General features: G+C 33.4%; 1 long non-coding RNA gene across 1 annotated transcript; it reads right to left on the reverse strand.

Moving 5' to 3' along the window:
* Positions 1–858: 858 nt before the first annotated feature.
* LOC131414962 (uncharacterized) lies at positions 859–16,957 on the reverse strand. The gene is made up of 3 exons (XR_009222275.1): positions 16,836–16,957; positions 2,933–2,996; positions 859–2,349 (listed from the first exon to the last, which is right to left on the reverse strand). It is a non-coding gene; the product is annotated as an uncharacterized LOC131414962 (long non-coding RNA).
* Between the last annotated feature and the right edge of the window lie 1,436 nt (positions 16,958–18,393).

The raw sequence follows: 18,393 nt of genomic DNA on the forward strand, positions 1-18,393 counted from the left end.
ATAGCCACCATGATGCTAACCCATGAAGCTCTCCGCTGCTTATTTCTGGAAGAAGTAGACTCTATCATCCATGCTTGTTGCTTTTCTCACTAGGATTATCCCTATCTGCCTCCCTCCTCTAGTCTAAGTCTGCAGGAGTTGGGAGTCTATGATTGTAGATACTCACATGTTAATAATTTTATAAATTATTTGTGTCCATATGATTTTTAGTATTTCTAATTTTAGTATTTAAATGTTTAGTGTATAAAATACACAAAACTGAAACATATAAGTGAAAACCACCTGCATTTCCACTACCCGCTGATAAACAAAATTAACAGATCGTTGTGTCTTTTTCCAGTTATACATAGATATATATTTTTTTCAATATATACAATCCAATAACAGGATTTGGATTATATTGTGTATACAATTTTCTATTCACACTCTATGATGATATTTTCTAAGAAAATTTTAAATGCTTCTATAAAAATGTGATTTTTAAAATAATTGTGTTTCATTTTATTACGTGAATATACCATAATATAACATAACCATTCTCAGATATGTGGACATATATGTGAAGAATCTATGTTGAAATGAACTTCAAAAGTTTCCATTTTATAGAAAGAACAATCTGATTTTAATACCTGAAGAGATTCACAACTACTTTGGAAACCTCTTCAGAATCTTCAAAGAACCAGACACTTTCAACTCCAAAAGAAAATGTTTGGTGTGAAATAAAACTGGCTTGGGTCCAGTTAAACATTCTTTTTAAGTTACCTAAAAAGTAAGCCAATGTGTCCCTCCCTCTATTCCAGTGGAAGAAATAGAAATTTATTAATTTTTAATTTTTTAATTAAATTTTAAGTTCAGCTTACAAAGTTCTTTTTCAAATTTGGTTTTTATGGTAATCATAAGTATATGCTTATCAGAAGATATTTTAAGCTCACTGTAATCATTCAATTACTTCATCAATCTAATGCAGACTCTACTTATTTTTCATGGTAATTTTATTCAGTATTTTGCAGTCCAGACACACTAAAAATGCATTTTTTTAAGCAAATGAAATTGGAACAGTCAGTGAAAAGAGGGAGGCTGAATCTGATGGAATTTTTAAGTAAATGCCAACTTCAGTATTCAATTTATTATTCAATAAGAGGACAATTGACAGGTAAAGAGAAAAATGATATGTTTTAATCAGATTCTAAATTCATAGCTTAGCCCTGTGACAGAAGGTACCAAACAGTGTAGAATAATACTTTTCCCTTCTCTGAGCCTCTTACCAAAGAAGCTTTAAAAGTTGCAAACATTGACCTTTCTAGTAACCTTGTAAAATTGGCACAATCCACACTTTTCAGCTAAAGAAACTAAGCAACCGAGAGGTTAAAGTCATAGCATAAAATACGAATAGCAGCTTAGCAAGCATTCCCAAAATAAATCTTGCACTCTGCTTTACTCTTATAGCTATCTGATGCCTTTCTTGGCAAAAGAGAAAATACTACTATCTTGACAACGACACTGATGGTGATAAGGACAATAGCAGTGGCTACTAATATTATTACTAACAATAATGATAATCCTAACAGCAACAGCAATCAGAACAAAAGATTATCATGATTGGGAAAGTTTTACGAGACTCAAAAATCTTCATCAGAATGAATTAGAATAAGGAAATGTCATTTGAAATAAAACTTTTGTATTTTTAAGAGAAGATTATGTTAAGATTATCAACCTCAGAGTTAAATAAGGGTAGGGGAGCAAGATATTTCTGAAATTGTATTGCTTTCTGGAAAGCAATCCCATTTGTTCTGGCTTTATCCACTGATTAGTTATAAAAGGAAAAAATGGCCCATTTTTAAAAAATTTTGATAGAAATGTATAGATTGAACTAAATGAAATTGTTGTTTTTGTTAAGTCAAGAAGAGTCGTGTCCGTAGTTTTGTATGATTTACTTAATAGAACTAAACCTATTTAGTTTCTCACATCCAACAGTTTATTTAGATCTTTTTCTCTTGATCTATTTCCTTCCCTACTAATCCCTTCAGGCCTAGCTAATCTCCCCCTGACTCCGTTACTTTTGTCTTCTAAGATACTCTTACTTCATGTATGTAGCCAAGAGGGAGACATTTTTTAACACTTCTCTGAAGTGTTGCTCTACATCCCAGGTCTTATTCCATTAAAATGGTACACATGTGGAATTTCATTAACCAGTAACGAGGATCATAGCCACATTCCCAATAGCAGGAGCTGGAAGGTTTTGGTAGATTTTGGAATCACTTGCTTCCAGGTGTGAGTCCCATTTGTAGCTTCATAAGTACTGCAACTCTGGGCAAATGAATTACACTCCATGAGCCTCAATTTTCTTACCTGCAAAATAGAAATTATAGTTCTTGTTTTAAAGGGAAACTGAGGTTTTAATAATATAATAGTAAAATATATATTATACTACGTAATATAATTAATACTGCTATACATCTATAATAGAGTGAACCATTAAGTAAATGGACAGTGAGAGCCAGGTTTCTATTTGTTGTAGTGGGAGTTTACAGATAAGCAAGAAGAGAAGGCTAGAATGATCCCTGTAGTAACGGATTAGACTTGGAAACTTTAGTATAAACTCATGTTTAGCTTAATATAGATACAATGGTTACATATAGAAATATTTATCGATATGTGTAGATCTACATGTTAATACACAAACATATATTTCTTTTCTTTCTCAGCTGAGAGGGCCTAGAAATAACAATAACCAGTGGCAATGAGTGAGCCTAGCACCAAGATCATAATTTCTAATACCATTTTCCAATAAAAGGAACCATGGCTCCTTGGAAAAATGATTTATTTTAGGACTGGAGCAGGAAATATGCAAGATAAGCCTGGAATGTCTTGTAGTGCCATAAAGTAAGAGAGTGTTAAAGACAAAACAAAAACAAAGAAATGTTATACTTACAGAATTTTCTCAAGGAGACTCAGGGGCCAACTAAAAGAGCTTCCAAAGGCCAAAGCTACAACAACTTAAACAACAAAATAAAGTAGTATTGGATACAGCAAAAAGTATATATAAAGTTCATAAGTCCATCCTGATATAAACAAATGCTTAAATAAATAAATGAGGGAGAAGAGACAAATATCCCATGCAGAAAAATTGCAAATAATTTACATAGATACTTCAACCTCAAGAAAGTGGAGCAATACTTCCACTTAAATGTGGGCTGTGCATAGTGACCTCCTTCCAAGGAGTACAGTATGGAAGGGGAAAAAAGAGTAACTTTACAATGGAAAAACCTGACAAACATAACTTCAACCTCAGCAAGGGGATGATGGTCAACATCAAGAGCGATAAATCATGTTGATACTGGGTACCTTTCATATGATGTGATGAAAATTGCACTTTATCTCCATAGTCTTCCTCTCAAAAACATATAATCTCATTTTAATCTTAAGAAAAACACCAGACAATTCCCAACAGAAGAACTTTCTACAAAATGCCTGACTAGTACTCCTCAAAATTGTCAAGGTCATTGAAAACAAAGAGTCTGAGAAATTGTGACAGCAAAGAGTAGCCTAAGAATATATGACAAATGTAATGTTATATCCTGGATGGGATTCTTGAACAGAAGAAAGACATTAAGTAAAAGCTAAGAAAATTTTAATAAAGTACACGCTTTAGTTAATAGTAATGCATCAGTATTGGTTCACTAATTGTGACAAATGCACCATACTAATGTAAGGTACTAATAATGGAGAAAACCGGATGTGGATTATTTGGGAACTCTGTACTATTTTTCATGATGTTTTCTGTAAATCTAAAAATCTTCTAAAAAGTAAAGTTTATTAAAATAAAAAACTAGAATGACAAATTTAAACAGAATCGTTAAAGAGGTTCATACATTACGCTAGAAAATATTCTCTTGTAAAAGAAGGCAATAAAGAAGGAACAGAGAAAAAAATGATATGGGACATATGAAAAACAAAAAACAAAATGTTAGACATAAATCCAACCATATCAATAATAATATTAAATGTGAGTGGATTAATCAAATCAAAAACAGAGATTGTCACACATAAAAAAAAAATAAGATCCAACTCAATGCTGTCTATAGGAGACAGATTTAAGATTAAAGATACAAATATATTGAAAGTAAAAGAGGGTCCAGCACCGTGGCTTGGCAGTTAAGTGCACGTGCTCCACTACTGGCGGCCTGGGTTTCGATCCCAGGTGCACACCGACACACCGCTTGTCTGGCCATGCTGAGGGAGCGTCCCACATACAGCAACTAGAAGGATGTGCAACTATGATGTACAACTATCTACTGGGGCTTTGGGAGAAAAAAGGAGGAGGATTGGCAATAGATGTTAGCTCAGAGCCGGTCTTCCTCAGCAACAAGAGGAGGATTGGCATGGATGTTAGGTCAGGGCTGATCTTCCTCACACACACACAAAAAAAATGTAAAAGAAAGAAATAATTGCACTATACAAATAATGATTAAAGAGCTGGAGTGACTCTAATAATATCAGACAAAAGACTTTAAAACAGAAAATGTCATTAGAGGTAAAGAGGAGCATTTTATAATAATTAAAAATCAATCTATCCGTAAGATAGATCAATAAGTATATATGTATCTAACAAGACTATATGAAGCAAAAACTGACAGAATTGAAGAGAATTATAGACAATTTAAAAATAGTGGTTGGAGACTTCAATATCTCACTTTGAAAAATAGAAAAAAAAAAACCCAGCTAGACAGAAGGTCAATAAGAAAATAAAATTCTTGAACTACACTATAAACCAACTAGACTTTATGAATATCTATAGAACATCTCATCAACAACAGCTGAATACATATTTTTCTCTAGCACACAGGGAACATTCTCCAGGACAGGCCATATTCTAGGCTACAACACAAACCTCAATAAATTTAAAAAGACTGGCATCATACAAAGGATGTTCTCTAAGAACCATAGGGTGAAACTAGAAATTAATAAGAAAAAGAAATTTAGGAAATTCACAAATATGTGGAAATTAAACAACACTCTATTAAGTAACCAGCAAATCAAAAAAGATACCAGAAGTGAAATTAGAAAATACTTTGAAATAAACAGAAATGAAAACATCACATGCCAAAACTTTTGAGATACAGTGAAAGCAGTGCCCAGAGGGAAATATACAGCTATGAACACTAATATTAAGAGAAAGAAAAAAATATAAAGCCAATAACCTAATCTTCCATTATAAGAAACTGGAAAAAGAAGAGAAACCTTAAATCAAAACAAGCAAAAGGAAGAAAATAATAAAGATTAGAACAGAAATATGTAGAGGGTAGAAAAACAACAGAGGAAATAAAGGAAACCAAAAATTGTTTCTTTGAAAAGACCAGTTAAATGGACAAAACTTTACTTATGATGAGAGAAAAAAGAGAGAGAGAGGACTCTAATTACAAAAATAAGGAATGAAAGAGAGAAAGTCACTACCAAACTTACAAAAATAAAAAGGATTATGAGGCAATACTATGAACATCTGTATACCAAAAAGTTAGGTAGCTTAGATAAAAAGGATAAATTCCTAGAAAAACACAAGCTACTGAAACTGACTCTAGAAAAAATAGAAAATCAGAATAAATGTATAATAAGAAAAGAGACTGAATTCACAATTAAAATTTCCTACAAAGGAAAGCTCAGACCCAGATGACCTCACTGGTGAATCTTACCAAAAAGTTAAAGTATTCACACCAATCCTTCACCAATTCCTCCAAAAAAAAAAAAAATAGAAGAGAAGGGAATAGTTCCCAACTTACTCTATGAGGCCATCATTACCCAATTCCAAAATCAAACAAAGATATAACAAGAAAAGAAAACTACAGGCCAATATCTCTTATGAATATAGATGTAAAAATCCTCAACAAAATACTAGCAACCCAAATCTGTAAACATATATAAAGAATTATGTACCATGACCAAGTGGGATTTATCCCGGGAATGCAAGGTTGGTTGAACACCCAAAAACCCATCAGTGTAATACACCATATAAATAGAAGAAGGGGCAAAACCAACATGAAGATATCAATAGATAAATAGAAAGCATGAGATAGGTTCTAACATCTTTCACATTAAAAAAGGGAAAAAGACTCCACAAGCTAAGAATAAAAGAAAACTTCCTCAACCCGACAAAGGACATTTACAAAAAATCCTCAGCTAATATCACATCATTTAATGATGAAAGATTAGATGCTTTCCCTCTAAGATCAGGAACAAGATAAGAATTTCTGTTTTTGTCATTTCTATTCACCATGGTAGTAGAGCCTCTAACCCTAAAAAGTTAGGCAAAAAAAGTAAATAAAAGCCATTCAGATTGGAAAGGGGGAAGTAAAATGATCTCTCTTTGCAGATGGCATAAGGTTGTATATAAAAAATCCTAAGCAATCCACTAAAAAAACTATTAGAATTAATAAAGATGTACAGCAAGATTGCTGTATGCAAGGTAAATATTCAATAATCAGTTCTATTTCTATACTCTGGCAATAAAAAATCTGAAAATGAAATTAAGAATATAATTGCATCTACAATAGCATAAAAAGAATAAAATACTAATAAATTTAGCAAAGAAGTATACAAAAGATTTGTATACTGAAAGTTACAAAATATTGTTGAAAGTAATTAAATAAGACCTAAATAAACAGAAAGACATCCCATGTTCATGGATTGGAAGACAATTTTGTTTTGATGGCAATATTCTTCAATTTATCTGTAGATTCATTGCAATCCTTTTAAAAATATCATCTGGCTGGTGTGAAGGGACTCACCAGCTGATCCTAAAATTATATGGAAACACAAGGGACCCAAAATAGCCAAAACAATTTTGAGAAAGAACAAATTTGAAGGATTAACACTTTCCTATTTTAAAACTTAATGCAAAGTTAAATAATCAAGAATTTGTGGAACTAGTGGGAAGATAGACATATAAATCAATGTAATAGAATTGAGAGTCCAGAGATAAACCTATTGATTATGGTCAATTGATTTTTCAATAAGGGTAGCAAGACAATTCAATGGAGGAAAGAATAGTCTTTCCAACAACTGATGCTGGGACAACCGGGCATCCTCATACAAAAGAATGAAGTTGTATCCCTACCTCACCCCACATTTAAAAATTAACTCAAAATGGATCAAAGACCTATGTGTAAAAGCTAAACTATAAAACGTAGGAGTAAATCTTCATGACTTTAGGCAGTGATTTCTTAGATATAACACCAAAAGCAAGCAAGAAAAGAAAAAAATAGATAAATTAGACTTCATCAAAATTAAAAATTTGTGCTTAAAGAAACACTACCAAGAAACTGCAAAGACAACTCACAGAATGGGAGAAAATATTTCTAAATTATATATCTAATAAGTGTTTAGTATCCAGAATATACAAAGAACTTGTACAACTTAAGAATAAGAAGATAATCCAATTTAAAAAAATGGGCAAAGAATCTGAACGGACATTTTTCCAAAGATGATATCAAATTGCTAATAAGCACTTGAGAAGATGATCAACATCCTCATTCATTAGATAAATTCAAGTCAAGACTGCAGTGAGATATCACTTTACACCCTCTAGGATGTCTATAATCAAAATGACAGACAATAACAAGTGTTGGCAAGGATATGGAGAAATTTGAACACTCATACATTAGTCGTGGGAATGTAAAATGTTGCAATTATTTGGAATACAATCTAAAAGTGCCTCAAAATGTTAAACGTACAGTTACCATAGGATGCAACAATTTCACTCCTAGACATATACCCAAGTGAAATGAAAACATATGTCCACACAAAAACATGTATGTGAATTGTTCATAGCAGTATAGTTCACTTGGCAAAAGAGAAGACAACCCAAATGTCCAACAACTGATGAATGGATGAATAAAATGTGGAATATCCGTAGAATGGAATACTATTCAGATAAAAAATAGAATAAAATTCTAATACATGTTACAACATGGGTGAACCTTGAAAACATTATTCCTGAGTTGAAGAAGCCAGTCACAATATGTATGATTCCATTTCTATGAAATGGCCAGAATAGGTAAACCTGTATAGACAGAAAGTAGACGAGTGTTTGTCTAGATCTGGAAGGTTGGGAGAATGGTGATAGACTGCTAATGGGTACCCAGTTTGTTTGAGGCTGACTTAAATGTTCTAAAATTAGATTGTTGTTATCATTGTACAACTCTGTGACCATACTAAAAACCACTTAGTTATACACTTTAAATGGGTGAATCATGCGGTGAGTTATATCTCAACAAAGCTGTTTTAAAAAGTAATGATCTAGGGTAAAGGTGGAGTTTAATGACTTTTTTCTGAATTGCTACTCTCTGTCCCTATTGAAAGAAGTCAGCTTTGAAAATGTCTAACCCTCTCATGAGTGTCAGGGAGCCAGAAATGACTTAGAAGAAAAGCTACATACAGAAAAGATGGACTCTATAAACCCCTAAATCCTAAGGTGTTTCCAGCTTGATAAAATAGTATTTATTTTTAGTAATACATTCCACACCAGTTTCATGGTATATGACAGAACAGCAAAGCCAGATCTGTCATTTCCTTTGACTATACAGGATCCATTTCTGGCACGGCTATGCACCAATTTACATGGCTGGTGTAATAAATGCCAATCTACCTTAGTTTTGTCAATTAGGCTTTACTGTGCTCCTGACCTAAACCTTTATGTCCTATTCTTTATTTTTCTGTCTTTACATGGCATTGCAAATATCAGGGAGCCTCAGATTTGCCCCTTCTGCTTGTTGTGTTATATTAATACAATTTCCTAAGCCTTTCTGCTGCTTAAGTACACAGAAATGGAAATAATAATCCTTTTCCATTTTATGATTTTGTTAAGTCTGTGACCAAGTAAATTTAGAAATTCAGTCAATTCAGTTTAAAGTGTAGTCAAACTAGCTGTTGGTCAATTAATATGAGCTAATATTTTAGTGATATATAAAGAGAGCCTAAGTTGTAGAAACACTAAACATAATCATTAAAAATCAGAATCATTTTCCCTGAATGGTACCTTAGCATTTTCTAACTCCTATATGACTTTGCTAACCACCAAATTTATTCTTTGTGTAATGCTGTTTAATGTTTATGTAGTTGTGCTAGTTGAATTTGCATTGAACTCCACAACTATTAAATGCTGTAGATTTCTTAGCTATGGCTACAAAGAACTGGTGTTTGCAGATGCAAGACCTGATTGACAATGTTTGCATATGATGTGATTTCTTCACAAAGATTCATTTCTTTTTATTTCTATGCATCTTCAGGGATTGTACACTGATTTTGGTCACTAAACTTTAGTTGAGACCAATGCAAATTTTAAGCAATTTAATTGTAATTATCAAAATATTTCTTAAAGGAAGGTCAACTAGTTAGCTTAATTTCAAATGCATCTTCCCTCATTAGATAGATTTAATTACACCTATTGTGACTTTTTTTGAACTATAGAAAATCTTGAACTCCACAGAGCTTCTTGTCTATTATTTTCAATTATGAAAATCAGTTATTCATACCAAATTATTTTTATTCACTGAATACTTGAGAAATGAAAAAAAGAGAAAGTTCAAGAGACACAGAATTACAGTATAGCTTTTGTCATCAGTCTATAGCTGCAATCTCTCTTTGTTGCAATCATCTACAAATCCCCTGATCACTGCTCCTGATTCCTTGAATATTTTAGCACCTTATTTACTGTCATTCTCTCCAATACCACTCTTGTCATACTTCTTAGTAATTTCAATATCCATGTAAATGATCTTATTCCAATAGTTTTCGACCACCATCTGGTTTCTTGATCTCCTCTCCACGTGATCTTATCTGCCACATTTCCTCAGTTCTCACTACCGTGGACAAACTACAGACACTGTCAATATCAACCTCTTCCATCATCTCAATTTCAACATTCCACCATCTGAATACAGTTCCCTATCCTTCCAGTTTACTCCTTCTTCTTCCTTGACTACTATAATTCTTTGACCTCACTAAATAAGGTCCTAAATGAAACTTCCTTTGATTGTAGCAGCTTGTCACCATTCCTCACTCTTCTATATTCTCCAATCCCTCCCTACCCAACTTAGATCTGTAGTTCATTGTTAGACTAATTCTCTTACATGAACTCTCAGCTTCCTTTGCTTCTCTCTCCTGACATATCCATTTAGCTAACCCCTAAGCATGGTTAAATCCAACTATCTGTCTATCCCACATGTGCATTTTGATAGCTGACTTGGGTGGGAGAAAACTTAAAACTGTATTCATCCCATGTTCTTTAAAAATGTGACCAATTACCTGGCACTTAACGCTGCCTAGAAGTCCTTCCACATTTCCATTGCCTAAAAATGCTCCCATTCTCAGAGAGAACTCTTTTACACCTTTTTCTCACACCTCTAACATTCCTTATTTCTCCTCACTATGACTCTACTGTCTGGTTCACTAAGAAAATAAAAGCCTACATGATGATCAGGTGGGATTTATTCTAGGGATACAAGGATGGTTCAGCATCCACAAATCAACAAAACATAGGATAAAAATCATATGGTCACTCCAATAGATGCAGAAAAAGCATTTGTCATATTTTAACATCCTTTTATAATAAAAACTTTCAACAAACTGGGTGTAGAAAGAATGTACCTCAGTATAATAAAGGCCATATATGACACCAAAAGCAAAAGCAACAAAAGAAGAAATAAACAAGTGGGACTATAGAAAACACAGTACGTACATACAGACAAAATGGAAGATTATTCATCCTTTTAAAAAAGAAGGAAATTCTGTCATTTCCAGCAATGTGGATAAACTGGAAGGCATTATACTGAATGAAATAAGCCAGACAGAGAAAGACAAATATTGCGTGGTATCACTTATATGTGGAATGTAAAAAAAAAAAAAAAGCCAAAATCACAGGAATAGAGAGTAGAAAAGTGATCGCCAGGGGACGGGGGGTGGGGGAAATAAGCAGAGGCTGGTAAAAGGGTGCACACTTTCAGTTATAAGATGAATAGGGTCTGAGGATCTCATGTATAACATGGTGACTGTAGTTGATAACACTGTCTTGTATAATTGAAGTTTCCTAAAAGAGTAGACTTAAATGTTCCCATCAAAAAGAAAACAGAAAAAAAGAGAGAGAGAGAGAGGAAAAAGGTAATTATGTGAGGTGGTAGATGTGTTAACTCAACGGGGGGAGTGATATATATATATCATCAAGTTGTATACTTTAAATATCTTATAATTTTATTTGTCTATTATGCCTCTATAAAGCTGGAAAAAGAAAACAAAAGCCATTAAAGGAAACTTTCTCGTGTTCCCACCACTGCACGCCACACCATATTAATCTGTCTGCGTCAGTATCTATGTACTTTCTCCTCCCTCTTGCTTCTATGGACATTTGTACTTCTATCTACAGTCAAGCTCTCTACTCATGGACTAGATCTCAACTCTCCTTGCCTATTCAAGACTTTTCCTCTGGAATTACCCTCTCTCTATTCCTTTGTCATCAATATTTGCCTTCCAATCAACATGCAAGTATACTGTAACATCATCTAACTTCTAAAAATTATGTTTGGCAACACATTCTTGTCCATTGATGTCCTTTTTCTGTGCTCAGAGTGGTATGGTGAAAGTATGGAATCAGGAAGACCTGGTTTCATTTTTGGTCTGCTACCTATTGGCTATGAGATCCTAAACAAGGCACTCAAATCTTTGAACCTCTGTTTCTTAATCTATTAAATGAAAATTAACATTACCTCTAAGGATATAAAGGCAATTTTGAGGCATTGTCTCAAATCATTCAAAGTGCTTTAAATGTGGTAATATTTAATGTTTATCCTAAATCCATGAGGTGGGTTCTATTATTTTCCCCAACTTATGGATGAAGATATCAAGGAAACAAGAGGTTAAGTTGCATAAATATTACATTAAGTAAGGTGCAAAGCCCACATTGGAACTCAGGCATGTGGGAGAAAATCAGGCTTTCCTCAGGTGGCAGATGCTATTAGATCTCTACCAAATTTCATTCTACTCTCTTTCTAGAATTGTAGCAGGTAAAAATATGCCCAATATTACATTTTCTAGCTTTCATTTCAGCTAGATATAACTAACTAATTTTCACCAGTGAAATATGAGCGGATGTGATGTATGTCACTTCTAGTACCCAAAAGTGTCAGTGATCCAGCTTCAGCTGTGTGACTATAATGCCCTCGAGTAGGGGTCGGTAAACTATGGCCTGTGGGCCAAATATGTTCCATCTCCTCTTTTTGTAAATAAAGTTTTATTGGAACATGGGGACATCCATTTACTTACATATGGTCTATGGTTACTTTTGTGCTAAGACAGCAGAGCTGTCATTATTGATATAAGCGCCATAAAATTAGGTTTTTCTTAATATACAAAACATATTTTTCCAATTACTTCTTTTAAAAATTTAATATTGTCCATAATTAAGTCAATTTAGACTATGGGAAGATGATAAATCTTACCTAGCATTGTGAGTGACATCTCTTGACACACTCATTTATTTTCTTGTTTAAAGCCCTGTTTGCTTTACATAGATTTACATTATACATGAATTTTCAGGAATTCATTCATGTCATAGTGCAAGTGCCTATAAGGACCACTGCTTGCATTACCCTAATTGTGAGTAAAATAAATATCTTTTAGTACTTTTTAGTACTTGGTTTTAAAAATCTTGTTATATAAATGATAAACATTGTAAGAGGCAACAAAACTAATTCAATGATATTTTGGTTGTTTTTCTTTTGTGTTCTGAAGTCTATAACAAAAAAAGTTTATATTTGTGGCAAAGTAGGCAAGTAAATAAAATGAATTACTACACTATTATTTATAGAATTTTCTCTCATAATTCAAAGACACTTGAAGTTGTCAAAATTTTCTGACAAAGAAAATTTTCTTTTGATCCTGTGGTCCAATAATAAACTATATTTTTATTCCCTTATTTCATTAAACTTCCTACTTCTGTGGCTTCATTTGTATATTCTTATCCTTGGACATGGACTTTGATTTACATATACGTAAGATGGTATCTCTAAGGTATCTATTTTTAAGCTGTCATATATTGAGCACGTATTGTGTGGCAAGCACTGTAAACTAAACTTGCTTATATCATTTCTAATCCTTTACAAAGTCTTTCGAGGCAGATATTATTATCCCTATTTTATTAATGTCTGACTAGCTTCTTGCTTAAAATTATACAGCTAATAATAAGTTTTGAAATTAAGATTCCTTCCTAGGTATGTTGAACTCTCTAGCCATGACCTTCCACAAATTTATTCTGCCTCTTTATTGCTTATCAAACTAAAGACTACATAAAAAGAAATGTGTGTATTTCTTCACAAGAGTGAGTTTGACCTCATTATCATGAACAATACAAATATTTCTTAACATCTACCCTAAATGAACATTTTAAATATGTTTATTATTTTCCCTGAAATAACATTTTGCTACTTGATTTTTGATGCAGAAAATATTTTCTTCTTTCCATTTTATTTTATGTTTATGTTAACTTTTTATTGAAGCATAAATTACATGCAGAAAAGTATATAAATCATAAACTCAATAACTTTTCACAATGTGAACACATTAATGTAGCCAGCCTCCAGATCAAGAAACAGACTTTTACCAGCACACGTAGAGTAAGTTCTCTTTTGTGCCTGGCTTCTTTTACTCAATTCTATGTTTGTAAAATTCATCCAATTTTATGGAGCAATAGCTTTGTTCATGCTTATAGTTGTATAATAGTTCATTGTTGGAATAAAATACAATTGATTTATCCAGTCTAATCTTAATGGACAGTGGAGTTGCTAGAAATTTGGGGCTACCGTGAAAAATACTACTATCTACATTTTGAGCATCATTTTCTACATATGTGAATGAATTTCTTTTGACATATGAATGGAATTTCTGAGTCATTTAGTATGCTTTAGTAGAAGGTGACAATCACTTCTCTAAAGGGTTGTACTAATTTAGATTCCCACCAGCATTTTATGTGTTCCAATTACTCACCAATACACGGAATTGTCTATCTTTCTGGTGAATATGTATGACACTGTGGTTTTAATTATTATTTCCCTGATAGCTATCGAGCATCTTTTTTTATGTTTATTGACCATTTGGATATCCTCTTTTATGATGTGCCTATTCAAATCTTCTGTCCTTTTTTTTTCTATTGTGTCATCTATCTTTTTATCTTATTGACTTGAAGGACTCCTTTATATATTCAAGTACAAGTACTTTAGAGTGTTCACATTACATACATCCTACCATACACTTAAATACATCTTCTGCTTTATAGCTTCATTTTTCATATATTAATGGTATCTTTTGATAAGCAGACTTCTTTAATTTTAATGTAGTCTAACAACTTTTTTCTTTTTGTGTAATGTTTAAGAAATTTTTTGAGCCCTTTTTCTTTTATTTTTATTCTTTGTGATTTATTATAGATGGCACTATCTTTCTTTTAAGATATCCAGAAGACAAAATATCCCACATTTTAATTATATCAATGTATACAGTTTTGACAGTGTTCTTACAAAATATCTAGCATTAAAGATTTATCAATAAAAAGCTTAATCTATAAAAACGTTTTAACAATAAAAATATATTCTATCATAGAAGTATTATTATTAATACTTAACACTTTCAAGATCCTTAATTAATTGCAAAGTATCACTTTTTAAAAAATAGATAGGCATTTTTGAAATTAAGAATGAAGACGAGTAGAGCATTGGTCTACTTTAAGAAAAGAAAATGTTTCGTACTTGAGAACATAGCACTGTTTAAATTTCTCATCAGCAAAGCTGGCTACATTTTCTTGATTTAACAGTTAATTACACTGGAGCTAATTATTAAGCCTCATAATAAGTGATGCAGCAGATACTACAGTATATGCCCTCTGAAAATGCAAATAAGCAATAAACATTTTCTTCTAGTTTACTTCTATTTTTAATTTTCGTATGATAGTTTGGTTGTCTGATCTCTGTCCATTACATTTATTTACATAACTAAACTTTAAGTAGAAATGAAATCTTCTTGATGTACTGATTAGTTATGAGGAGGTACTTAAAAAGAAAGAGTGATTATAATAAACTTCTTGGAAACTGCTCGACTTGGGTCTAACCGTGATGAAAAGTGACACTCTACTTCCAAAGTGTTCAGTCATTTTCAAAACTTAAATTGGTTTTACACTTACGTATGGAAAATTTGACGTTGTTTCCAAAAAACATACTCAAAGATAGTAATGGCTACTGTGAGTTAAAGCCAGTATCTAATCATATCCTTTAAGCTTAAGACACTGTATAATAGATTAAAAACAATTTGCTCAAGTAAATGAGGTTGAGTAAAATCTCTTTTAAAAGATTCACATTTTTGTATTCCTCTTTTTGGTTCATAAACTGTGCTATTTTCCCCTCAGAGAATCCATGTTATTCCAATATGGTTTCAGTGTGAATACAGTTGTCAGAGTCATTTTTCCCCAAGATGATATGGTTGTTATACAATTTAAGTGTCATCAAAAGAATAATATAGTGTTGTTAACATATGCCTAAAATTAACTTTCTAGTTTGAGTTTGCCATTTAACAATGAGCATGTTTTCGAGGTAGATAAATTTCCTGTAGTCTTTAGAAGGAGAGCCAAGTGTTACTGGAAAGAACTTCTAGTATTTCCATTTGTTAAAAGATTTCTTTGCAGAAGACTCATGATAGGTGAAAATATTGAGGTCAATTTTTATAATAATTTCTTTTATGTTATTACTTGACTGGTGCTGCTGCTACTGTTTTAACATTAGTGTCCCTGTCAGTTCAAAGCATCAGAATTGGGAATGAGATGCTGTGTCTGCAGACATGGCTGACTCAGGATACATCAAATCTCTCTTTGTGTTTGACGCCAATGAGGAGGGCCATGTGTTGCTGGTGATGAGGACAGGAAACAAGTGAGTTGACAAGTTCAAAGTATATTTTGTAAATTTAAATACCTAATATTGCCATTTATTACCTTTCAGATTTTAGACACATTTTAACATACTGCAAGTACAGTAAGAGAGTTTGAGAGTTTGTTTCAAGGTTTAAGCGTAATAATTCATGGCTAGTACTTAACACAGTACCTTGCACATGACGAGTAGTCAATAATATTTACTCTTGGTGATATAACTTGATATCTCTACTCACTTCTAGTCTTTATTCTAGTTCATTCCTTGTGGGAAGACTTCCCCTTACATATCTTAGAATTTTTAAGTAGTTCTGACAATCCTCAAGTCAAATAATGCCAGCATTAATGTTCTTATCATAAAATTTTCCGTTCTTCTTCCTTCCTTTCTTGTCTGCTTTACTCTCTTGTCCCTCTCCTGCTTGTTTTACTTCTGCCTTTGCTCTCCTATCTCCTTTTATTTTCCTTTAAACACTTACTGATTAGCTCTGGATATTTGCAGAGTTATATAATTTATATCATTTAGTTGGCAGAAGCAATGTGGAAAGAAGTATTTATAACTCACGAAAATATGATGTAAATATTATTCATTCTCAATAAATTTTAGTTTACTTGATTGGGTAGACTTGAATAGTACAAAAAAACACAAGTTTATATTGTCTAGATAGGAGAGTTATTATGAACAATTTCCGTAGATACCAAAGCTTTACATAAAACAAACTTGCAGAACACATTACTCTAGTTTCCTAGGGCTGCTGTAATAAAATACCATAAACTTGGTGGCTTAAAACAACAGAAATTTACTCTTTCACAATTCTGGAAGCTAGGCCTGAAATCAAGTGTCAGCAGGCACTTACTCCTTCTGAAGACTCTAGGGAAGGATCCTTACTTGCCTTCGTAGTTTCTGGTAGGTCCTGGCAGTCCAGGCCTTTCTTTGGCTTGTAGCTGTATCGCTCTATTCTCTTCCTCCATCTTCGCATGGCCTTCTTCTCTGCATGTCTGAGCATTCTTTCCTCTTTTTATAAAGAGACCAGTCATTAGATTTAGTGTCTACCCTAATCCAGTATCACCTCATCTAAATTTAATTACATCTATAAAGACCCTATTTCCAAAAGTTAAATTCAGAGGTTCTGGGTAGGCATTAATTTTGAGGCCACACTATTCAAACCACTATACATGTATTGGCCCATTCTTCCCATGCACATAAGACATATCCTCCAATCACACCCATTGTCTCATATATCTGTAGATAACACAGGTAGGGCTAGAAAAGGCTTCTGTAATCCAATAGGTCAGCTAAGATATAGACCAAGAACTTTTTAATTCACTTTTTTCTTCGACTGTATATTTATTTACTTTTCCTAAAGGCAGAAGGGAGGTTAAGTGTCTTAGACAGAGTATTAACCTTCTAAAGTCAAGATTCAAAGATTATTTAAAATGCTTGATTTTATGCCTTACTTTTAGCTCCTATGCCTTACTTTTAGCTCCTGAGAGAAAAGTCTCTACTGAGTGTATCTAGGGCTGCTGACCCTAAGAAGAAAATCATTGGAAAATCATAAACATCAATAAAAACAAAATATAGTTAACTTTACAGGGAGGTTTTTTGAATAAGAGAACTACAACTATTGGGTCTTGGAGTTGAGAACCATTAACATAAAGTTTTATTAAGTAAATACAGCAAATTTACATTTCAAGCTAACAGCTGGTTGAAGAATAAATAGCAAAATGAGAAAGAGATTTAAAAAAATTTGAAAAAAAATAGGAGAAATGAGAATATGAAATAAGAAGGAAGTTGACAGAAAAGAATAGAGAAAACACCAAAGAGGAGAGACATCATCACGATGGCAGAATAGGTGGTTCGTGACTTCAGTCTCCCTCACGAGAAGACCGACTAGCAACTACCCACAGTCAAGACACCACTTTGAAAATCCCAGAAAACAGGGTTGAGGCTGAAGCACCCTCTTGAAGCACAGAGAGACAGAGAAAACCCGCATTAGGAGGGTAAGAGGAGCAGTTTCACTTTGAGCACATCATTCCTTCCCCAGGCTGGCCCAGCACCACACCAAGAGGCCCCATCCCCACCTCCAGGTTGATGGTTTCTCTGGTGAGAAAAAAGAGAGCATAAGGTGGACATCCACCTTCCTCATTATTGCAGGAACTTCCCAGAAAAGACTACTTGGGTCTCACCTAGCAGAGATCACTGGGGGAATTTGCAGAGCTGGACCACTGGGTATCAGGCAGAGACAGAGAAGGGGAGCAGGCCTTACAGAAACTGGTACTCAGATCTTGGTGGACTGCATTCCTGCAGGTAGCAGCGCCCAAGCGGAGATCCTAGCCAGGGGCTCTAACCATTTGCAGAGCCATGTGGTGGCTCTGTCTGGCCAGGAAGTTCAGTTGGCAGTTCTACCTCATTTAGGTCCCCAGCCAATGGGCCATACTGGCTGTGA

The sequence above is a fragment of the Diceros bicornis genome, chromosome 15 (assembly GCF_020826845.1).
Source record: "Diceros bicornis minor isolate mBicDic1 chromosome 15, mDicBic1.mat.cur, whole genome shotgun sequence".
NCBI lineage: Eukaryota > Metazoa > Chordata > Mammalia > Perissodactyla > Rhinocerotidae > Diceros > Diceros bicornis.